The sequence below is a fragment of the Scyliorhinus canicula genome, chromosome 11, assembly GCF_902713615.1.
Source record: "Scyliorhinus canicula chromosome 11, sScyCan1.1, whole genome shotgun sequence".
In the NCBI taxonomy this organism is placed as follows: Eukaryota; Metazoa; Chordata; class Chondrichthyes; order Carcharhiniformes; family Scyliorhinidae; genus Scyliorhinus; species Scyliorhinus canicula.
In genome coordinates, this window is record NC_052156.1 from 21,605,938 (window position 1) to 21,630,778 (window position 24,841).

Genomic DNA, 24,841 nt, shown 5'->3' on the forward strand with positions numbered 1-24,841 from the left:
GAAAACTGCACGGAGACAGAAAAGATGACAGATTTATTTTTCTTACTTCCCCCTGTACTATTTACTTCAACTGACATTAAAAAAGATGCAAATCAAAGCAATGTTTCCGTAAAACCAATATACGAACTTCATTGTTTATAACAGCCTTATATACAAAGCTTCGATAAGCAGTTTGAAATATATGCTTTTCTGTGCGATGTTGCAGCAATGATGACTTGAAAAGACCATAAAAGAGCTTTTAATAAAGGTATACGGTCACCTACTACCATAATATGTTAAGTATGTCATAGCAAGAAGTACAGACTGCTGAGTTTTGAAGAGCAGCATTAACAACAACGACTTATATTTGACAAAATGAAATGTCCAGAAACACTTTAGCAGAAGCATTGTAAAGCAAAGTGCAACACTGAGCCACAGTGGTTAGCACTGTTGCTTCACAGCGCCAGGTACGCGGGTTTGATTCCCAGAATGTCTGTGCAGAGTCTGAAATTCCTCCCTGCACACCACACATAGACCATTAATGCATATCAGGAAAAGCAAGGGTCCCAATACTGACCCTTCGGGGTTATAATTCGTTAGTTTATAAAAACAAAAATGACAAACTGTAATATATTTGAGTTTATTTCATATGTTTGTGGAATTTTCTGTATTATTTAGAATAAAATATATTTTTACAAACTGGGAGCCAATGTAAGCCAGCAGGTAAAAGTGATAATGGAACAGAACCTGTTGCATCAACCAAAGAACCGGATTAGTGGATCGAAGCTTCTCTAGCCAAAGAGAACTGCATGCTGGACCACAGCCTGTTAAAAGGCTGAATTTTTAGGTCCCGTCAGGAGTGAACTCAGAGACCAGTATGGAATATTGCATGGCTGGTAAGAGTGCCAGGAGTTTCCCATCTCCATTCCACCCCTGGTCATTTTCCTGGGCTTATATTGTGAGATTTCTAGTAAGCCCCTACGATCCAGGAGGTGTGAGGGTACAGTCTGTCTCTGTCTGTCTCCTCCCCGCCCCCCCTCCCTTCCAAAGCTATTGATGCACAGTCGCAGCAATGGGTACACCTACAAGATGCACTGCAGGAATTCAGCAAGGCTCTTGAAACATCACCTTCAAAACCCATGACCAGTACCATTTAGAAGGACAAGGACAGTAGGTACAAGGGAACACCACCACCTGCAAGTTCCCCTCAAAACCACACACCATCCTGACTTGGGAATACATCGCTGTTCCTTCACTGGCGCTGGATCACAATACTGAAGCTCCCTCCCTGACAGTACAGAGGGTGTACATACACCATATGGACTGCAGCGGTTCAGATGGCAACTTACTACCATCTTCTCAAGGGCAATTTGGGCAATAAATGCTGGTCTAGTCAGTGATGCCCACATCCCATGAATGAATAAAAAGAGCCACACTATGTACAATTTCAGATTAGAAAGAATTAATCGGACTGGTTTTCTGAGTTTAAATCAAATATCAAGATAAGTTTATTGACCCTACTTTTTGAACATTCGTACATCATACACATTCTTTGGGCCTCACACATATACTGGTACAGACGATAGGATGTGAGGATAGACTCAAAGATTTATTACAGTTAATGAAGAAAATAAACAAAGAAATAGAACGTTAATTGTCCTTTGGCTGGTCTTGATGTAGTGATTGCATGTTGTTTCTGTTTTGTTCGATAATCTACCCAGCTTTATCTGTATGGAGCAGATTTCCACATTTTATCCCTAAAAGATCTTGGTTCGCAGTAGATTTCTCTTCTTAGATTGATTAGTCTGTAACATTCATGCACAATACTTTTGAGAGAGAGGCAGAGAGACACGGTTCATGGCAGCCTTTCAGCATATCCTTTTAACGTCTTGCTCGGTAAACAGGTTCAAAAAGTCTTGCTGGCTGTATATTCCAGAAGTGCGTTGTAGAGTAGATAATTGCGTTTTTGATGTCTCATTTCAGAAACTTTTGTAGAATAGAAATATAAAAGTCAATAGGAGAACAGGAGATGGAATTTTTCACGCTCGCCAGAGGAGGATGGAGAATGCGCGTTGTGTAGTCAGCTGGCTAGCAGTCTTCAATTGTCTTAATGGGATTACAATTTAGTAAATATTCAGCCAGAAAAAAAGGCATGAGCAATTGTATATCTTTCTTTGTAAAAAAACCCACATACTCATAATACTGGTTATACATAAAAATACATAAACGTTACCGCATGAAAATGGGCATTTTAACCAATCTAGTCTATGCTGATACAAGCAAATAGTTCCAATTCTGGCGGTGTCCTCCAGCGCATCTTTGGGGTACTTCACAGATGCACTGTCCTGGAGCTTGGAAGTTATGGACCAGACCTTTATCAAGTAAGGAGACCTAAACTGTACATGGTATTCTAGATGTGGTCTCACCAATGCCCTGTACAGCTGCATTAAAACATCCCCATTTTGCTATTCCATTCTCCTTCCAATAAAGAGCAACATTCCATTTATATCTCCATATCAACCTTTTGTGACTTGTCTACAAGGACACCCAGATCCCTCAATACCACCGAGTTCTGCAATCTCTCACCATTTGAACAGTACGCTGCTTTTCTATTCTTCCCACATTATACTCCATCTACAAATTTTAGCACATCCATTTAAGCTATCTATATTCCTTTCAGGAAAATGTATTGTTGGCGAGTGACTATGTCAAGAATGCGATCCCAACCAAGGAAACATGAGAACGACCACAGATGCGATTCAGCAGACTCAAGTTATAGTCTGGTTTTGGGCCCATTTGGCAGGAAGTTTCACGACGGCTGCGCTGACGAGACCGCTGCCTGTATTCAATGGCATTTAATGCCAAAAATTAGCCCCCAATAGATTCTCAACATTACTGGCTCCCTTGCCGTTTGATTTGCCCGACTCGTGCCTCAGCAGCGCACTGTGAACAAGGGGGAGCTGCTTTTAAACGCTCCCTCACCACTCACTCCCTGTCACAACATAAACATGGCAGCACGCAGACCTGCTCTTCGCTTTGGGGAAGACGACCTCACAAGGCTTCTCGATGATGTGGATGATGGGGGGGGGGGGGGGGGGGGGGGGGGGGGGGACACCATCTTCACCCGAGGGAGTCGGAGAACCAGCAGCAGGGTCAGCAATGTTACTTGGGAGGCTATGGCAGTGGCTCTCAGTATGGGCAGCATGATATGAGGATCGGTGTCCAATGTTGGAAGAGAGCACCCTCCAACGAACTGCAAGGGTAAGTTACCACCTCTCTCCTGACATCGGTTTCACCTGCCAGCCCTCAAATTTCTAATACCCCCTCCCCCCACCTCCCAAATAGGCTGGCTGACACCTTGCACTCTCCCCACATCTGATCGTCGTGCTTGCTCTGCAAACTTCCTGGCACCCACCAGCACAACCCCTTCATGTCCAGGCGGTGCCCACACATACCACCTGCTACAGACCCCCCTGATCCATCAAACGTGTAGCTTCCAATGCTCTCCCCGCAGAAGATAGCCCATAATAAATGGGAAAGGGCTAAGATGGGGCGGGCGGGGATGGAGGAATCCCAGAGATTTGAGTTCTCACCCCCTGAGAGAAACAGGCCAGAGGAAAGAGCAATCACCGACAGCGAGATCGGCCTGCACTAGAGAGATGAGGATCCACTGCTTCCACCCGGATAACCTGCCTCAAGTGAGTTATTCATGTCAAAGAAAATGATCCTTCCCTCTGAGCCATTTAGCCGTGCTACTCCTGGAGCTCACTCTAGCTGTCCCTCCACCCAATGGAATCCACCAAAGTACCGTGAAGGAGGAGGAAGCGTTGGAGGCAAACTGGGGCTGCCACCTAGGAGACTGGGGTGGTCTCAGTTTCTTCCAAGTCCCTCTCTCCTGGCACCGGTGAATCTCAAAGGTAGCGGGCAGAACAGGGTGGCGCCAGCAACACCAGTAAGTCGGCTCTCGGGCACAGTGTCCACGATCAAAATTCCTCAATGCAGACCCAATTCAGAGAATGTGTGTGAATGTGCTGTCAGCAGAAAGACAGGAGTCAGACTTTAGCGGAAACTGAGGGACACCAGAGCTTTCCTCACAGTGAGTTATCATTACTCTCCTGCATTGTATGGTGACCTTCTGACAGTGCCGACTCAGGCCCATCACCCTAGAGTGGTAACACAGACCCTTGGAAGGGCGATCAGGGTGGTCGTGGAGGGGAGGGAGGGAAATGGTGGGGGTTGTTGAGCTGACAGTCACAGCATTGTCCAAGGGAAATCTGGAAACTATGAGGTTCTCCACCCTTGCCGCTGCCTATCCTCAATCCTCCGGCTCCAACTCAGACCCTTCCTCCAGCCCATCCTGGACCTTCTCATCCTTCTCCTCAGATGAGGCTGCATGTCCTCCCGCCTCCTCTTGCTCCTTCTCCACCTCCAGCATGTCGCTCTGCTGCTGTGCCAGATTGTGGAGGGCACAGCAGACCACCACAAAGCGGGAGACCTTGGGGGGAGGGTACTGCAATGCACCACCAGAGTCCTGGACCGATCCGATGCCATAGAGGTTTAGGACAGTAACCTTCATGGCTACTGGGAGCAGGTGTCCTCCCCCTCCACGGGTTATCATGTCTGCAAGGACGTGCAGGTGCTGCACTCTCTTCCTCTGAGATGCAGTCTTCTGTGGCATAGGGTGTCCATCAGTTCATTGAATAACCAATAATGCCTACACAATTTGGGCAGTTGCTGGCATCCCCTTTTGGATCGCTCCTCAGTTTAATGAGTGGTTGGGTCTTCAAGGTGTGGGGAGGCTCCCTGCACATGGAGTGCCGCATCCAGCCTGTGTTGTTGTTGTTGCCTTCTATGGTGTCTGTCCGTCTCGGCTGCCACAAGCAAGGCGAGGGCAGCCTCCATGGGATCAACTCCAGCAAACATAGTTATATCTGCAAGGAATTCGAGAAGGAGAGAGACCGACAATCAGTGAAGGCTTCCACCCCCAGGCCCCTCAACTTCCACTATTCCCCACCATCCTTACCATGACTGTCCTGCCTTATCTCAGAGTGCCATCCAGCGAGACAGTTGTACTGGCAAACTTCACTCTGCACACTCACCTCGGCCAATTCGGAACTCCTGGACCCCAGACCTCTTGCCGGGAGCATTAGGGAGGACGTGATCAGCTACCCTCTGCTCATCCACACACTTACCCTTTGGTCACAAGAAGGTCCTCAGTGTTGAAGTCCTGTTCTTTAATGTTTGATTGTTGGTAGCTTCCTCTATGGTACTGACACTCCTAGAGTACAGGCACATTGTTCAGACATCAAAGGTTGCTGGGCATGCAATGCACTAATCATCCTCTGGCACATGGCACTTGTACCCTCGTGGAGGCAGTTGAGAGTTGAAGAGCGTGAAGTGCTGACACAATTACCAAGGCTAATTGCTCATTTGAAATAGCCTCCAGCTGTGCAGCTAGAGGCTGCTCACAGTCAAAGGGAGTGAAATTGAATTTGTGGATAGAACCCACAGCAAGGCCGTGTCCTGGAAGAGCCTGGTAGGATAGACAGGCTGCAGCTGTGGTTGCCCTGTTATACATAGATAGAATTTACAGTGCAGAAGGAGGCCATTCAGCCCATCGAGTCTGCACTGGCTCTTGGAAAGAGCACCCATCCCAAGGTCAACACCTTCACCCTATCCCCATAACCCAGTAGCCCCACCCAACACTAAGGGCAATTTTGGACTCTAAGGGCAATTTATCATGGCCAATCCACCTAACCTGCACATCTTTGGACTGTGGGAGGAAACCGGAGCACCCGGAGGAAACCCACGCACACACGGGGAGGATGTGCAGACTCCACACAGACAGTGACCCAAGCCGGAATCAAACCTGGGACCCTGGAGCTGTGAAGCGATTGTGCTATCCACAATGCTACCGTGCTGCCCACCGTGTTATGGATTTCCACAACATTTAAAGATGGCTTGCAAGCCTCACAGCCGCAAATCACTTCACCCGCCGGCCCAGGGACGACCCCTGACCTGAACACTTCAGCCCCTGACCAAACCGAACCCCCCTAATAGGGTTCACAACCCCACCATTCTCCTTGAGCTGTATGCCGGAAAATAGAAATGCTATTCACCTCCTCTTTCTCCTCAGTAGCCACTGCGCCTGGTCCCCGTTTTTGAAAAGGAGTACTAAACAAAGCCCGCGTGACTTCCAGCTGGGGAGTCAGTAATTCCCAGGAGGCCATGCATTCGACTTCAATCTCGTTAATGAGATTGAATGAATGCAAATGAGGGTTAATGATATTCTCGTCATTTTTGGGTGTGAACTCGCTATCGGGAGTGGGCATGGTGAATCGCAAAATGGTTTGCGCTCGCCCCAAATCTTGATTTTGCCCTCTATTCACCCAGCGCGCCCCGATCTGCGCAACGCAGTCACTGAATCGCACCTCACATGAAGGAAGCCATTCCCTTCCTGCTTCATCCAGATCTTGTTTAATTTTTTTTTAGAAATTTAGAGTACCCAATTATGTTTTTTCCAATTAAGGGGCAATTTAGTGTGGCCAATCCACCTAACCTGCACATTTTTGGGTTGTGGAGATGAAACCCACACAGACACAGGGAGAATGTGCAAACTCCACACGGATAGTGATCCAGGGCCGGGATTCAAACCTGGGTCCTCAGCACCGCAGTCCCAGTGCTAACCACTGCGCCACATGCCGCCGCAGATCTTCTTTAATGCTGCCTGATCCTGAAATTATCTTCAACATAACTACCCAAGGCCACTGAGACAGCTTTTTGACCTCAATAAACTTCAAAGCTTGTGCCAATACTAAGTGCACATGGCCTTTTAAGGAGTTAGTGCAATATCGGCCTTTTTCTCTCATAAGGGTATGGCATTTTGGACATTGTTTTCTTTTTTTTCATGACTCTACATATTGTTTACATATTACATATATTGTAATACTGTACATATTATTCTAGGTATGTTTTGTCTGGTATATATATATTTTTTAATTTGAAGAGATGGGGCGGGATTCTGCAAGCTTTTCGGCGCCAAAATCCGGCACTACGCCGCTCCCGTGATTCTCCGGTCCCTGCGGTGATTCTCCAAGTGTAACTGGCCGAGTTCCCGCCGGCGTGGTTCTCTCATGGTCCTACCTGTTGGGGACTCGGCGTGGCAGCTGCGGACTCAGTCCACGGCCGCCCTGGTGGGGGGCGGGGAGATCCTTCACCAGGGGAGGGCCTCACAGACGATCTCAGGGGGGGGGCCTATCTTTTTGGTGCCGGTGCGCGGTGTGGGTCCCGACCAGAAGTGCAGGGCCCCATATCGGCAGCCAGAGCTGCGGGGACTACTCCGGGGCCCTGCCAGCCCCCTCCAGGTAGGGGAATCACTCTGGATTTCCTTCAGGAAAGTCCAGAGTGATTCGCCCGCGTTTCCACGCTGGAATGGGGACATAGCCCCATTATTGGCGAACCCCCCCATATACTAGAGTTCCATATGAGGCTAACAAACCCATGAAATTAAATATAAAATTTTAATAATGTGAAGTTAAAGAGTAATTTCCTGAAATTAAAGAAAAATAATTACATTGTGTATTTTGTCCCAGTATAGGAACTGTGAAATTGTAGCTGGTATTTATAAAAACTGAACTGCTTGCTCGATCACTTCAATAGGACGTTCAGTCCACATTAAGAAAAGAACAAAGAGCAAAGAAAAGTACAGCACAGGAACAGGCCCTTCGGACACCCACTACCCACTGTGTAAAAAATGTGCTTCGTGCATCTCCTCTAAACCTTGCCCCTCGCACCTTAAACCTATATGCCCCTTAGTAATTGACCCCTCTACCCTGGGAAAAAGTCTCTGACTATCCACTCTGTCTATGCCCCTCATAATTTTGTAGACCTCTATCAAGTCGCCACTCAACCTCCATCGTTCCAGTGAGAACAAACCAAATTTAATCAACCTCTCTTCATAGCTATACATATATGTATATATATATATATATATATATACACACACATATATATCTCTTCTATACAGCTGCAACATGACTTGCCAACTTTTATACTCAATGCCCCGGCCAATGAAGGAAAGCATGCTGTATGCCTTCTTGACTACCTTCTCCATCTGTGTTGCCCCTTTCAGTGACCTGTGGACCTGTACACCTAGATCTCTCTGACTGTCAATACTCTTGAGGGTTCTACCATTCACTGTATATTAGTGTAGAAACGGATGGACCAGTCCAGGTAAGAAGAGTTGGATTACTTCCGTGAGGATATTAGTAAACCCATAGTTTCAACATGTATTTTACTGGTACCAGCTTTTCTCTCCCCTCCCCTCCCTCCCCCCCCCCCCCCCCCCCCCCCCCCAAAACTGCATTTTGTGTAATGAATTCAATTTTGGAAACTTTCTATCTTTGCAGAATTATGGTCCTAGCTTTTGTTTTGTATTTTTGGCATTGGGAGAAAGTATTTTCGAATTAAAAAGGCACATTTGCATTTGAGGGCCAGTCTGACTAGAAGAGACTGAAAAATATGCTCATCTTTACCCTTTTAGCTGTTACTGCCACCAACACATTGTATCAAATTAATTGGTTTCAGGAACATTATCTTATTTTTAATCATTAAAGTGGTAAATGTGACTAATCTTAACTAGCCCAATAATTCTTAATCACCGCTACAACAATGTATACTCACATAGCACTTTTAGAAGAGCAAGAAGTGTCTTGATTGAAACATCTAGGATACTGAGGGTCTTAACAGGGTTAATGTGGAGTGAATGTTTTATCTTGTGGGAGAATCTAGGGATCACTATTGAAAAATAAGGGGTTGTCCATTTAAAACAGAGATTAGAAGAATTTTTTTTCCCCTCAGAGAATAGTGAGTGTTTGGAACTCCCTTCCTCAAAAGGCAATGGAAGCAGAGTCTTTGGGCAGGATTCTCTCATTTTGAAACTAAGTGCGGTGGCGGGCTCCAGTGGTGCCTGACCCACCAATCACAATGGCGGGAACCCACGGCAGATTTTGCACTTGGAACCTCATTAATTATACACAGGTGAGTTCCCTTCTGATTCTCCTGGTGGGCCGGCAACTGATTTGTCCACCCGCCCTTAGCTGATGGGTTTGAAGGTCCCAGCGCCATATTTAAATACCAGACCAGGACACTCTCTTCAGCCCACCTGTCTTCACCAGACCATGCAGGATGTCAGCAATCCAGAGGAAAAGGCTAGCAGCCTTAAGAAGAAACTTGTTTCTCGATTCCACCACCTTCCCCCCAAGCCCATTACCTGCCCCCTTTGGACCTCTACCCACTGCCTTCACCCATCCCCTTGTGGTATTCCTTTACCCCCCCCACTCCCCCCATGTCCTTGAGATTTTCATGCAGGCTTATAGAACAGTACAGCACAGAACAGGCCCTTCGGCCCTCGATGTTGTGCCGAACAATGATCAAATCCACCCTATACCCGTAACCCAACAACCCCCCCCTAACCTTACTTTTTAGGACACTACGGGCAATTTAGCATGGCCAATCCACCTAATCCAATCCAATCCAATCCACCCAACATCTTTGGACTGTGGGAGGAAACCGGAGCACCCGGAGGAAACCCACGCACACACGGGGAGGACATGCAGACTCCGCACAGACAGTGACCCAGCCGGGAACCGAACCTGGGACCCTGGAGCTGTGAAGCATTGATGCTAACCACCATGCTACCGTGCTGCTTGTTGGGGTCCATCTTCCCTCGACCTTCTGTTGTTTGTCTTCTTCAACACCTTGCCCGCCATCATGAGCCCTCCCTCTACTGTCTCTCCTCCTTGCACAGTCCTCCTTCCACAATGCCCCCTTTGTCTTGTCAGGCCATGCCCATTCCTCCTCACCTTGCACTCCACCCCCAGTTGAACTTTGGACTTTTGTTTGTTGTGGTGGTTGCAAGAGTCCCACAATACAATGCTGTCCAGATAGACAATGATGTGTGGCACTGTACTCCCCAACCCAGGTGCAGTACTGAACTGAGATGGTGACACAGGAGGGTCCATAGGTCCAGCAGCATGGTGTTTTCCATGAAGATCAGCTTGGCATGGAGATTGAGTCTGCCCCAGCAGAGTGGTGTACTGCACAGCACTGGGGCAGATTGCTTTGTGCCACTCACCTCAAAGCCTCTTGCCACACTGAGGACTGTCTTGTGCATGGCAATTTTTAGTAATCAGATTTGATGCAGACATGATTTTCCACTGCCATGACAGGGGCTGGTTTAGCTCACTGGGCTAATTCGCTGGCTTTTAAAGCAGACCAAGCAGGCCAGCAGCACGGTTCGATTCCCGTACCAGCCTCCCCGGACAGGCACCGGAATGTGGCGACTAGGGCTTTTCACAGTAACTTCATTGAAGCCTACTCGTGGCAATAAGCGATTTTCATTTCATTTCATTTCATAAGGTTGGAAGGCCTGATGTGACACTGACAGGCAGCTGCTTCAATGAGCATTCATGCTACCTGCCAGCGGGATGACCGACCCATCATTGGGAAAATTGCTATGTAATTTTACGCCACTGGATTTCCAACTTTTGGCCATTGCCAGATTCTCTGTGCCTGCCCTGTCCACCACTAAACCTGCTACAGGCAGACTCGGAGAATTCCGCCCTTTGAATGTTTTTAAGGTAGAGGTAGATAGATTTGTGCTAAACAAGGGGGGGGGGGGGGGAGGTGAAAGGTTACCGAGGTAGGCGGGAAATTATAGTCAGATCAGCCATGATCTTATTGAATGGCGGAGCAGGCTCAAAGGGCTGAGTAGCCGACTCCTTCCTCTTCCTTGTTCGTATGTTCATTTTTAAAAAATAAATTAAGAATACCTGCTTTTTTTTTCAATTGGGAGGCAATTTAGCATGACCAATTCACCTACCCTGCATACCTTTTTGGGTTGTGGGGGTGAGACCCTCACACACACAGGGAGAAAGTGCAAACTCCACACATACAGTGATCTGGGGCCGGGATCGAACCCAGGTCCTCGGAGGTGTGAGACTTTGTTCATATCTACTAACATAATAAGATGTCCCCAGATATTTAACAGCAGTATTATAAAACAAAATATGACGTTGAATCACAAAGTGAGATATTAGAGGAGATAACTAAAATTTGGTCAAAGAAGCCAGTTTTAAGAAGTCTCTTAAAAGGAGCAAATCAAGTACAGAAATGGAAAAGTATGGAGAGAGAGCATTCCTGAACTTAGAACCCAGGCAATTGAAGGCACAGTTATAAATTATGATGGTTAAAATTGGGATACTGAAGAGGGCAGTTAGAAAAGTACAGATATCTATGAGGGATGTGAGGCTGGAGGAGTCTCCAGAGATAAGGGGGTGTGGTGGATGGTGGGTGAAAAGCCCTGGAGGGGTTTGAAAGCAGATAAGAATGTTAAAATCAAGACATTACTTGACTTGTCAATGCAGGTCAGTGAGCACAGTGTTGATCAATGTGAATTAAGACAAGGGCAGCAAAGTTGTGGATGAGGTTTACACAGGGGGAACCAGCCAGTAGTGTGTTGGAATATTCCAGGCTGGAAGCAACAGAGGCATGAATGGAGGGTTTCAGGAGGAGATGAGCTGAGATAGGAGCAAAGTCAGAGGGGGGAAAACAGGCAGTCTTAGCGATGATGCAAGTCTGAGGTCTGAAACTCATCTCAGGATTGAATGCGACACCATGGGCGGGATTCTCTGACCCCCCCCCCCCCCCCCCCCCCCCCCGCCGGGTCGGAAAATCACCGGGGGCCGGCGTGAATCCCGCCCCCGCCGTCTCCGACATCAGAGATTTGGCGGGGGTGGGAATCGCGCCGCACCTGTCAGCGCTCCCCCCCCCCCCCCCCCCCCCCGGCGATTCTCCAGCCCGCGATGGGCCGAAGTCCCACTGCTGTCATGCCGGTCCCGCCGGCGGGAAACAAACCACCTACCTTACCAGCGGGACCAGGTGGCGTGAGCGGGCTCCGGGGTCCTGGTGGGGGGCCGCGGGGTGATCTGGCTCGGGGGGGGGGTGCCCCCACAGTGGCCTGGCCTGCGATCGTAGCCCACCGATCGGCGGACGGGCCTGTGCTGTGAGGGCACTCTTTTCCTTTTGTGTTCGCCATAGCCTTCAGGATGGCAGGTGCTGAAGTGACCCCCTCCCCTGCGCATGTGCGGGGATGACGTCAGCAGCCGCTGTCGCTCCGGTGCATTCGCGGACTTCTGCCGGCTGGCGAAGTCCCTTTGGCCCCGGCTGGCGTGGCGCCAAAGGCCTTTCCCATCAGTCAGTGGGGTACCGACCATTCCGGCGCATGCCTAGGCCCTCAAGGTTAGGGCTTGGCCCCGCCAGGTAGGGGAGAATCCCGGCCGATGTTTGCAAAGCAGGTCGGCTACATTTAAGACAGTGATTGACCACTGAACTGTTACCAAATAGGCTCACCACTTGTTATCTAGAATGCATGCAGCAGCCCCCACTTGTGTTTCCACTGCCATGCATAGTTGCCAAGCCTTTTGTTTGGAGAGGTGTGGATTAACTACAGCTAAGAGGGTGCAGAAGAGATTTACCAAGATGTTGCCTGGTCTGGAGGCTGTTAGTTATGGGGATAGGCTGAATAGACCCTGACTGTTTTCATTTGAACGCCGGAGGTTGAGGGGCGACTTGATAGTGGTCTACAAGATTATGAGGTGCGATGGATAGAGTGGATGGGCAGGCACTCTTTCCCAGGGTGGGAGGGGACAGTCACCAGGAGGCATAGGTTTAAGGCACATGGGGTAAGGTTTAGAGGAGATGTGTGAGGCAGGTTTGCGCAGAGGGTGGTGAGTGCCTGGAATGCGTTGCCAGGGGAGGTTGTTGGAAGCAGATACATTAATGGCGTTCAAATACATGGATAGGATGGGTATAGAGGGATACAGCACAAGGAAGTGCTGAGGGTTTTGGCCAAGGGTGGTATCATGACCGGTACAGGCTTGGAGGGCCGAAGGGACTGTTCCTGTGCTGTATTGTACTTTGTTTGCACATCTTGTGTTGTTGATGCAAGCTCCCCACCACAGCCACCGTTTCTGATCTCTCCCCCCCCCTCCCTTCCCCTCCGGTACTCACTCTTCCTGGCGGGGGGTCTCGTTGTGGCTCTTTGCCCTCTCTGGCGGTTCTGACCCCACCTCCCCGCCCACAGCTTACCTGGGGCTCCCTCTGGACCGTCCTGCAGCCTGCCGTACACTGCGTCGGCGCGGAGGTTGTCTGTTTACGGTTGCCATGGGGACGGTCGCCCGACGTCAGCCGCCATCTTTGTTCAGGCCTGCCGCCGGCCGAACAGCGGAGCGGTCGGTCAGCGTCACCCCGGAACCGCGGCATTGTTCACGTCAAAGACCCGCCGCCCTTCAACTTCAACCTTCCGCTTTCCCCGCGCTGATCTACCGGCTGGTGCCTCCCGTCGGACGCAGTGGCTCTTTCTGCTTTAATGGTCCGGTGGAACCCGCTCTGACAGACTCCCTGCTTGGCAATTGCCACTAGAGGAGGAGAAAACCTTCGCTCACACGACAGTCTCAGCGACCACCACCACCCCCCCCCCCCCCCTCCCCCTTCCTTTTTTGAGTTCGCTCTTGAGTCACACAGGCTAGTTGGAGGGGAAGGTAGGTGTCTCACCATTGCAAAACCTGCTCCCCCTCCTTCTCTCCCAGCTCCAACCCAGGCAATTATGGGCAGCAGGGTGGCACAGTGGTTAGCACTGTTGCTTCACAGCGCCAGGGACACGGCTACGATTCCCGGCTGTCTACGTGGAGTCTGCACATTCTACTCGTACCTGGGTGGGTTTCCTCCGGGTGCTCGGGTTTCCTACCACAAGTCCTGAAAAACGTGCTTGTTAGGTGAATTGGACATTCTGAATTCTCCCTCAGTGTACCCGAACAGGTGCTGTAGCGTGATGACTCGGTGATTTTCACAGTAACTTCATTGCAGTATTGATGTAAGCCTACTTGCGACACTAATAAAGGTTATTATTATTGTCCCGACAAACAAAAATTTAATCGCTGGAAATTTGAAGCATAAAGAGGAAAGGCTGGGAACACACACGGAGCAGACTGTACGACCACTATCTGGGAAGGGAACAGACAAGGAAGGGATTCTTCATTTGAGCTGTCGGCATTCCACCATATGTTGTGATGAAGCCCATCAAATGAAGGCAAGCATTCACACATGGGTGCGATGTGGATACAACTGGATTACACACAAAAAATACAATGGAAGATTATTGGTTTTGGTATTGCCAGGATACAGTAGTTACAGCAAACAAGGGTGGGGATATAAAAGAAAGCCAGTAGGTTTGGCAGTGTTGCTATCAATGGTGAGACTCCCGCAGACAAATTTTAAAATTGAGATCCACAACCCTGTTATTAAATGGGGGAAACAATGTAAATTACACGGATACCTTACCAAGTCTGCATATATCGCCATGTATTCCACGGACAGCTGATGAGTATATGCTATTTTACGCAAGCCAGCACTGTAACCAAGGAAATTAAATTTAGCAGTGAAGTTAGGAAAATATCTGCTGTGCAGTGAGTTATGATCTTGAATGCATGGCCTGAAAAGATGGTGGAGGCAAATTCAATAGTAATTTTCAAAAGGGAATTGAACATATGTTTAAAAAGGAGAAATTTGCAGGGCTGTATCTAAAGAATAAAGGGATGGGATGCATTGGATAGCTCTTTCAAATAGCTGGCACAGATGCAATGAGACAAATAGCCTTTTGCTATACTTTATAATACCATTATTGCTCTATCTTAACTTCTCTTGGAAGCATATAGGATATCTTGGCCAATGAATTGCTTTGTTTTCTAATTAACTACTGCACTTATTTTCTGTATGTCAATATCGTAAAAGCATCGGTGCAATACAATTTGTATTAATATAGCAACTTTAATTCAATTAGATGTCCCAAACAACTTCACAGGTGCTTTATAAAACAAAATATAACATTAAGCCACATTAGGAGATTTTAGGGAATGTGACCAACAACTTGGTTAGAGAGGTTTGTAAGGAGTTTCTTAATGGAGAATAGCAGGATAGAGAGGTGAAAATGCTTAGGGAGAGAATTTCATAGTAACAAGACTGTTGAATATATGGCCACCAATGGTGGAGTGATTACATACATATGAACATACATAAATACAAATTAGGAGCAGGAGTAGGTCACTTGGCTCCTTGAGCCTGCTCCACAATTCAATAAGATCATGGCTGACTTGATTTTTAAAAAAATCCAATTAAGAGGCAATTTAACGTGACCAATCACCTGTCTTACACATCTTAGGGTTGGGTGAGACCCAAGCAGACATCGGGAGAATGTGCAAACTCCACACAGACAGTGACCCGGGGACGGGATCGAACTTGGGTCCTCAGTGCCATGAGGCAGCAGTGCTCACCACTGTGCCGCCCAGGCTGAACTGAATTTAACCTCAACTCCACATTCCCACCTATCCTGATAATCCTTCACCCCCTTGCCTGCCAAGAATTTATCTATCTCTGTCTTATGGATGGCATGGTAGCACAGTGGTTAGCACTGTTGCCTCACAGCGGCAGCGGGTTCGATTCCCAGATTGGGTCACTATGCGGAGTCTTCACGCTCTCCCCGTGTCTGTGTGGGTTTCCTCCGGGTGCTCCGGTTTCCTCCCACAAGTCCTGAAAAACGTGCTTGTTAGGTGAATTCGACATTCTGAATTTTCCCTAAGTGTACCCGAACAGGCGCCAGAGTGTGGCAACTAGGTGATTTTCACAGTAACTTCATTGCAGTGTTAATGTAAGCCTACTTGTGACACTAATAAAGATTATTATTAAAAATATTCAAAGATTCTGCTTCCACCACCCTTGCAGCAAGAGTTCCAAAGACTCAACCTACTGAGAGAAAAAACATTTCCTCAGCTGTCTTTAATGGGTGACCTCTTACTTTTAAACAGTGACCTCTAGTTCTAGATTTCCCACAAGAGGAAACATTATTTCCACATCCTGTCAAGACCCCTCAGGATCTTATATGTTTCAGTCAATTCGCCTCTTACTCTTCTAAACTCCAGCAGATGCAACCCCAGCTTGTCCAAAGTTGCTTCATATGACAACACCCCTATTCCAGGTGTTAATCTAGCAAACTCTCTGAACTGCTTCCAACACATTTGGATCCTTCCTTAAATAAAGAGACCAGTACTGTACGCAGAACTCCTGTGGTCTCACCAATGCCCTGTATAACTTAAGCATAAAATCCTTCCTTTTATATTCAATTCCCCTCATAATAAACCACAACATTCGATTAGCTTTCCTAATTACTTGTTGTACCTGCATGCTAAGTTTTGTGACTCATGAACTAGGACACCAAGATCCCTCTGCATCTCAGAGCTCTGCAATCTCTCACCATTTAGATAATATGCTTCTTTATTCTCCCTCCAAAATGAATAATTTCATATTTTCCCATATTACACTCCATTTGCCAGGTCTTTGCCCACTCACGTAACCTGTCTATATTCCTTTGTATAGAATCATAGAATTTACAGTGCAGAAGGAGACCTTTCAGCTCATCGAGTCTGCACTGGCTCTTGGAAAGAGCACCCTACTTAAGCCTATGCTTCCACCCTATCTCCATAACCCAGTAACCCACCTGACCTTTTGGACACTAATGGACAATTTAGCATGGCCAGTCCACCTAACCTGATACCGGAACAGCCTTATGTCCACTTTTACTTTCTTGCCTATCTTTGTGTCGTCAGCAAATTTAGCGACGATACCGTTGGTCCCTTCATCTAAGTCATTTGTATGAATTGTAAACAGTTGAGGCCCCAGCACTGAAAACTGTGGTATACCACTCGTTACATCTTACCAACCAGAAAATGGCCTATTTAAGCCTACTCTTGGTTTCCGGTTAGCTAGTCAATCTTCTAGCTATGCCAATATGTTACCCCCTATATCACAAGCTTTTAATTTCTGCAATAACCTTTGACATAGCACCTTATCAAATGCCTTCTGGAAATCTAGGTAGAGTACACCCACTTGTTCCCCATTATCCACAGCACATGTTACTTTTACAAAGACCTCCGATAAATTGGTCAGGCATGATTTCCTACTTACAAAACTATTATGGCTGTGCCTGGTTATCTTGAATTTTTTCTAAATTTTCTGTTATAACATCTTTAATAATAGCTTTTAACAATTTCATTATGACAGGCATTAAGCTAACTGACCTGCAGTTTCCTTTTTTCTGTCCCTCTCTTTTTGAACAAAGGAGTTATATTCGCTATTTTCCAATCTAATGGAACATTCTCTGAATTTTGGAAAGTTAAAACCAATGCATCAACTATCTCACTCACTGATTAAAACCGTAGGACATTGTCCATCAGGATCAGGGGATTTTTTCAGCCTGCAGTAGCAACAATTTACTCAATTTCCGTGGCGATTGTAATTTTCTGGAGTTCCTCCCTCCCTTCCATTTTCTGATGTACAGCTATTTCGGGATATTATTTGTATACCCTGAGGTAAAGATCCATCCAATTCATCTGCCATCTCCTTATTTCCCATTATTAATTCCCCAAACTCACTTTTTGTAGGACCAACATTCACTTTATTCTTTTTAAAATATCTATGGAAACTCATACTGTTTTCATTTTCCTGCTAGCTTTCCCTTGTACTCTAGTTTTTCCCTCCTGATCAATCTTTTAGTCATTCTTTGCTATTTTTTATATTCTGTCAAAATTTTTGATCTGCCACCAGTCTATGCGCAATTATATGCCTTTTGTTTAAGTTTGATACGATCTTTAACTTTTTAGTTAACCATGGATGGTTGATCCTCCCCTCAATTTTTTCTTTCTCATTGCAATGTATCTATTCTGTATATTTTGAGATAGCCCCTTAAATGTCTGCACTGCATCTCTATTCATCTTTTCATTAACCTAATGAGGCAGCATTGCGGTTAGCACTGTAGCTTCACAGCACCAGGGTTCCAGGTTCAATTCCCTGCTGGGGAAGTCTGTGCGGAGTCTGCACGTTCTCCCAGTGTCTGCGTGGGTTTCCTCTGGGTGCTCCGGTTTCCTTCCACAGTCCAAAGACGTGCACATTAAGTGGATTGGCTATGCTGAAATTGCCCTTAGTGCCAAAAATATTAGGAGGGGTTATTGGGTTTGGGGGGGGGGGGGGGGGGGGGGGGGGGTCAGGTGGAAGTGAGGGCAGTTGGTGCAGACTTGATGGGCTGAATGGCCTCCTTCTGAACTGTATGTTCTAATTTTCTAGTTCACTTTCGTGAGCTCTGCTTTCATGCCCAGATAATTACCCTTATTTAAGTTTAAAATACTAATTCTGGACCTACTGTAAAATTCAGTCATTTTATGATTGCTGCTACAAAGCGCAAACTTCACTATGAGGTCACTATTAATCCTACCTCGTTGCACAATACCAGGTCTAATATAGCCTTGCTCTCTGGTTGGTTCAAGAAATGCTATTATAAGAAACTATCCCAAAAACATTCCAGGAATTCCTCATCAAAGTACCTTTGCCCATCTGATTGTTCAAGTCTATGCATAGATGAAAAAAATCCCCATGATTATCGATGTACCTTTCTGACAAGCTCCCATGATCTCTTCCTTTATACTCTATCTTACTATGTGGTTACTGTTAGGGGGGCCTGTACCTTTTGCCTTTATCATTTCTCATCTCTACCCAAACCACTTCTACATCTTTTTAAAAAACTAACATGCTAATATTATTAATTCTTAATTATCATTAATTAACAGACACAATCCACCTTTTCCGATCTTCCTAACCTTCTTAAGTGCCATGTACCTACCCTTCAATACTCAGGTCCCAATTTATATCATCCTGCAGCCAAATCTCTGTCATGACTATCAGGTTGTATTATTTAGTTGTATTTGTGCTGTCAGTTCACCTATTTTGTTTTAAATGCTGTGTACATTCAGGTACAGAGCCTTTAGTTTTATTATTTTTGTAACATCTAGACTTGACTACTGATTTACTCTTAGGAAGGGATAAAGAGTACAAACCTGTCACATTCTGTTATCATTTTCCATATTAATACCTTTCTCTCTTGACTTGTTTCTGCTTTGATGTACCACATCTTCCCAAATTTGATCCCTTTCCCTTGCTATTTATTTTTAAAAACCCTCTACTTCCCCAGCTCATTAGAACACCAGTCCTAACATGGTTCAGGTGAAAACCATCCTAATGGTACACATGCCACCTTCCCCGATACCAGTGCTGGTGCCTCAGAAACCAGAACTCACTTCTCCTGAACCAGTCTTTGAGCCAATCATTTCTCTAATCTTATTCACCCTATGCCAATTTGCACATGGCTCAGGTAATAATCCAGAGATTGTTACCTTTGAGGTTCTGCTTCTTAATTTGGTACCTAGTTCCTCATACTGATTATGCCTATATAGTTGGCATTACATGGGCCACGATGACTGGATTCTCCCCCTCCCACCTTAAGTTCCTTCTTCAACCCTGATGCAAGCCCTGGCACCAGGCAGGTGACACAGCCATCCAGACTCATTGTCAGCAACAAAGAACGTTATGAATCAAATTAAAACAAGAGAGCTTGAGGCCAGATTTAGAGGAGTGCAGATAATGAAAGCCCAGAGAGGGCATGATTGAAAATGGGGGAGGGCTGTGATCTGGAGGTTAAAAAGACAGGCAGTGGCATGACCATGAGGGATTTGTAAATGGGGATGAGAATTTTTAAATCAATGCTTTGCTTAAACTGAAATTAATGTAGGTCAGTGAGCAGATGGGTAATGGGTGAATGGGACTGAGAGTTAGGACAGCGGCAGCAATGTTCTGAATGAGATTAAGTCTACAGTGTTGAACCTGGGAGGCTGGCCAGGAGGTTGATGCAACAGGCAAGTCTCTTGATTGCAATAGCACGGAGATGGGTTTCAGCAGCAGATGTGTTGATGCAGGGGTAGAGATGGGCAATGTTATGGATGTGGGAATAAGAGTTCTTAGTTATGGCAGATCCTGTAATTGGAAGCACATATTGGGGTCAAATGTGACACCGATATTGCAAACCATCTGATTTAAGCTCAGACATTTGCCCAGAAGAGAGATGGAGTCAGTGGTTCAGGAGTGGAATTTGGTGGGAAAAAAATCTAGTACTGTATGTTGGACAAGCATCTGACAAGTTATAGACAGTAGAGGGTTTGAAAGAGATGATGAGGTAGAACTGGGAATCATTAAGGTATATCTGAAAACTGACATTATTTCCAAATTATGTTACCGAGAGACAGCATGTATATGAGAAAGAGGGGGTTAATGGAGCACAAGATGTAACACTGCAGTTGCAGAAAGACAAGAATGTGAACCTTTGGCTACAATTAGATGGAACCAGGTAGCAGTCCCTGGATAACAGTGGAGAGGCAGTGGTGGAGAATGTTGTGATCAACCATGTCAAAGGTTGCAGACAGACCAGGAAGGATGAGGAGGGATAGTTTACACTGTCAGTCACATAAATGCACTTTGTGACTTTAATAGGCATTTTGATACCCATCCAGAATCAAAAACTTGATCAGAGGAATTCAAACATGGAATTTCAAGAAGAATGTGTGAGGACTTGGGAGCCAACAGCACATTCAAGGAGTTGAGAGGAAATTAGATGGTAGTTTGGCATGACAGAGTGGTCAATGGTTGGTGTTTGAGGACAGGAGTGATACTGACAGATTGGAAGGGTCACTACCTGACGAGAGAGAACCATTAATAATGGATATCATGGAAACCAGAAAGAAAAAAATAGTCGGTCAGTAGTTAAGTGAGAATAGGGTCAAATATGCAAAGGATGGATCTCATGGATAACGTGCTTAGAGAGAGCATGATTGGAGATGGGGGAGAAACTGAAGAAAAATACAAGTTCAGGGCTTAGTGGTGGAACTTGAAAGGAAATTTGGCCCTGTAGGCTAGTGGGAGGGAAGAGGCCTCAATCTTAATGGCAGTCATCCACGAGCTCCTTGCTGTTGAAGGTGATGAAAACAGCGCAGCAGGGAGGGGGGGGGGGGGGGGGGGGGGTTTAAAAAGATGGATTTTGGTAGAGAAAAGAAGCTGGGGGTTATCTTTGCATTACAAGATGATAGAACATAGAACAGTACAGCACAGAACAGGCCCTTCGGCCCTCAATGTTGTGCCGAGCCATGATCACTCTACTCAAACCCCCGTATCCACCCTATACCCGTAACCCAACAACCCCCCCCCCCCTAACCTTACTTTTATTAGGACACTACGGGCAATTTAGCATGGCCAATCCACCTAACCCACACATCTTTGGACTGTGGGAGGAAACCGGAGCACCCGGAGGAAACCCACGCACACAGGGGGAGGACGTGCAGACTCCACACAGACAGTGACCCAGCCGGGAATCGAACCTGGGACCCTGGAGCTGTGAAGCATTTATGCTAACCACCATGCTACCCTGCTGCCCCATGATCGTGGAAGGTTGAGTAAATTCAGCAGATCATTAGAACCCAGCAGTAATTTTCACATGCAACCAGATCTGGTAGTCAATAGTTAAACTTTTAGCTATATTGATTCAAGTCCACATCTTATGGACTTAAGGGAGAAAACTCAGGGCTGTACTAGGGCAATGACCAATTTACATAGAACATAGAACGATACAGCGCAGTACAGGCCCTTCGGCCCTCGATGATGCACCGACATGGAAAAAAACTAAAGGCCATCTAACCTACACTATGCCCTTATCATCCATATGCTTATCCAATAAAATTTTAAATGCCCTCAATGTTGGCGAGTTCACTACTGCTGCAGGTAGGGCATTCCAGGGCCTCACCACTCTTTGCGTAAAAAACCCACCTCTGACCTCTGTCCTATATCTATTACCCCTCAATTTAAGGCTATGTCCCCTCGTGCTAGCCACCTCCATCCGCGGGAGAAGGCTCTCACTGTCCACCCTATCTAACCCTCTGATCATTTTGTATGCCTCTATTAAGTCACCTCTTAACCTTCTTCTCTCTAACGAAAACAACCTCAAGTCCATCAGCCTTTCCTCATAAGATTTTCCCGCCATACCAGGCAACATCCTGGTAAATCTCCTCTGCACCCGTTCCAAAGCTTCCACGTCCTTCCTATAATGAGGCGACCAGAACTGTACGCAATACTCCAAATGTGGCCGTACTAGAGTTTTGTACAACTGCAACATGACCTCATGGCTCCGGAACTCAATCCCTCTACCAATAAAGGCCAACACACCATAGGCCTTCTTCACAACCCTATCAACCTGGGTGGCAACTTTCAGGGATCTATGTACATGGACACCGAGATCCCTCTGCTCATCCACACTACCAAGAATTTTACCATTAGCCAAATATTCCGCATTCCTGTTATTCTTTCCAAAGTGAATCACCTCACACTTCTCCACATTAAACTCCATTTGCCACCTCTCAGCCCAGCTCTGCAGCTTATCTATGTCCCTCTGTAACCTGCAACATCCTTCCGCACTGTCTACAACTCCACCGACTTTAGTGTCGTCTGCAAATTTACTCACCCATCCTTCTGCGCCCTCCTCTAGGTCATTTATAAAAATGACAAACAGCAACGGCCCCAGAACAGATCCTTGTGGTACGCCACTCGTAACTGAACTCCATTCTGAACATTTCCCATCAACTACCACTCTCTGTCTTCTTTCAACTAGCCAATTTCTGATCCACATCTCTAAATCACCCTCAATCCCCAGCCTCCGTATTTTCTGCAATAGCCGACCGTGGGGAACCTTATCAAACGCTTTACTGAAATCCATATACACCACATCAACTGCTCTACCCTCGTCTACCTGTTCAGTCACCTTCTCAAAGAACTCGATAAGGTTTGTGAGGCATGACCTACCCTTCACAAAACCATGCTGACTATCCCTAATCATATTATTCCTATCTAGATGATTATAAATTGTATCTTTTATAATCCTCTCCAAGACTTTACCCACCACAGACGTTAGGCTCACCGGCCTATAGTTACCGGGGTTATCTCTAATTCCCTTCTTGAACAAAGGGACCACATTTGCTATCCTCCAGTCCTCTGGCACTATTCCTGTAGCCAATGATGACCTAAAAATCAAAGCCAAAGGCTCAGCAATCTCTTCCCTGGCTTCCCAGAGAATCCTAGGATAAATCCCATCAGGCCCCGGGGACTTATCTATTTTCACCTTGTCCAGAATTGCCAACACTTCTTCCCTACGCACCTCAATGCCATTTATTCTAATATCCTGGGTCTCAGCATTCTCCTCCACAATATTATCTTTTTCTTGAGTGAATACTGACGAAAAGTATTCATTTAGTATCTCGCTTATCTCCTCAGCCTCCACACACAACTTCCCACCACTGTCCTTGACTGGCCCTACTCTTACCCTAGTCATTCTTTTATTTCTGACATACCTATAGAAAGCTTTTGGGTTTTCCTTGATCCTACCTGCCAAAGACTTCTCATGTCTCCTCCTTGCTCGTCTCAGCTCTCTCTTTAGATCCTTCCTCACTTCCTTGTAACTATCAAGCGCCCCAACTGAAACTTCACGCCTCATCTTCACATAGGCCTCCTTCTTCCTCTTAACAAGAGATTCCACTTCTTTGGTAAACCACGGTTCCCTCGCTCGACCCTTTCCTCCCTGCCTGACTGGTACGTACTTATCAAGAACATGCAATAGCTGTTCCTTGAACAAGCTCCACATATCCAGTGTGCCCAACCCTTGCAGCCTACTTCTCCAACCTACACATCCTAAGTCATGTCTAATGGCATCATAATTGCCCTTCCCCCAGCTATAACTCTTGCCCTGCGGGGTATACTTCTCCCTTTCCATCACTAACGTAAAGGTCACTGAATTGTGGTCACTGTTTCCAAAGTGCTCACCTACCTCCAGATCTAACACCTGGCCTGGTTCATTACCCAAAACCAAATCCAATGTGGCCTCGCCTCTTGTTGGCCTGTCAACATATTGTGTCAGGAAACCCTCCTGCACACATTGTACAAAGAACGACCCATCTAATGTACTCGAACTATATCTTTTCCAGTCAATATTTGGAAAGTTAAAGTCTCCCATCACAACTACCCTGTTACTTTCGCTCTTTTCCAGAATCATCTTCGCCATCCTTTCCTCTACATCCCTAGAACTGTTAGGTGGCCTATAGAAAACTCCCAACAGGGTGACCTCTCCTTTTCTGTTTCTAACCTCAGCCCATACTATCTCGGAAGAAGAGTCCCCATCTAGCATCCTTTCCGCCACCGTAATACTGTCCTTGACTAGCAGCGCCACACCTCCCCCTCTTTTGCCCCCTTCTCTGACCTTACTAAAACACCTAAACCCCGGAACCTGCAACAACCATTCCTGTCCCTGCTCTATCCATGTCTCTGAAATGGCCACAACATCGAAGTCCCAGGTACCAACCCATGCTGCCAGTTCCCCAACCTTATTTCGTATACTCCTGGCATTGAAGTAGACACACTTCAAACCACCTACCTGAACACTGGCACCCTCCTGCGAAGTCAAATTTGTGCTCCTGACCTCTATACTCTCAATCTCCCGTACCCCAAAATTACAATCCAGGTTCCCATGCCCCTGCTGAATTAGTTTAAACCCCCCCAAAGAGCACTAACAAATCTCCCCCCCAGGATATTGGTGCCCCTCAGGTTCAGATGTAGACCATCCTGTCTATAGAGGTCCCACCTTCCCCAGAAGGAGCCCCAGTTATCCAGAAATCTGAATCCCTCCCGCCAGCACCATCCCTGTAGCCACGTGTTTAATTGCTCTCTCTCCCTATTCCTCATCTCACTATCACGTGGCACGGGCAACAACCCAGAGATAACAACTCTGTTTGTTCTCGCTCTGAGCTTCCATCCTAGCTCCCTAAAGGCCTGCCTG

At 46.6% G+C, this 24,841-nt stretch overlaps 1 protein-coding gene across 7 annotated transcripts in view; it reads right to left on the reverse strand.

The window, feature by feature from the left end:
- Positions 1–13,229, reverse strand: part of LOC119973902 (tubulin monoglycylase TTLL3-like) — a 92,477-nt gene extending 79,248 nt beyond the window's left edge. For 3 of the 7 annotated variants that reach the window (XR_005462418.1, XM_038812507.1, XM_038812502.1), the window contains exon 1: positions 13,051–13,139. The gene's annotated coding sequence lies outside the window, so the exon portion shown is untranslated. Of the gene's footprint in view, positions 1–5,171; positions 5,256–13,050 lie in introns of those variants that run through there. The other 4 variants (XM_038812503.1, XM_038812505.1, XM_038812504.1 and 1 more) reach the window with 4 other exon arrangements.
- Between the last annotated feature and the right edge of the window lie 11,612 nt (positions 13,230–24,841).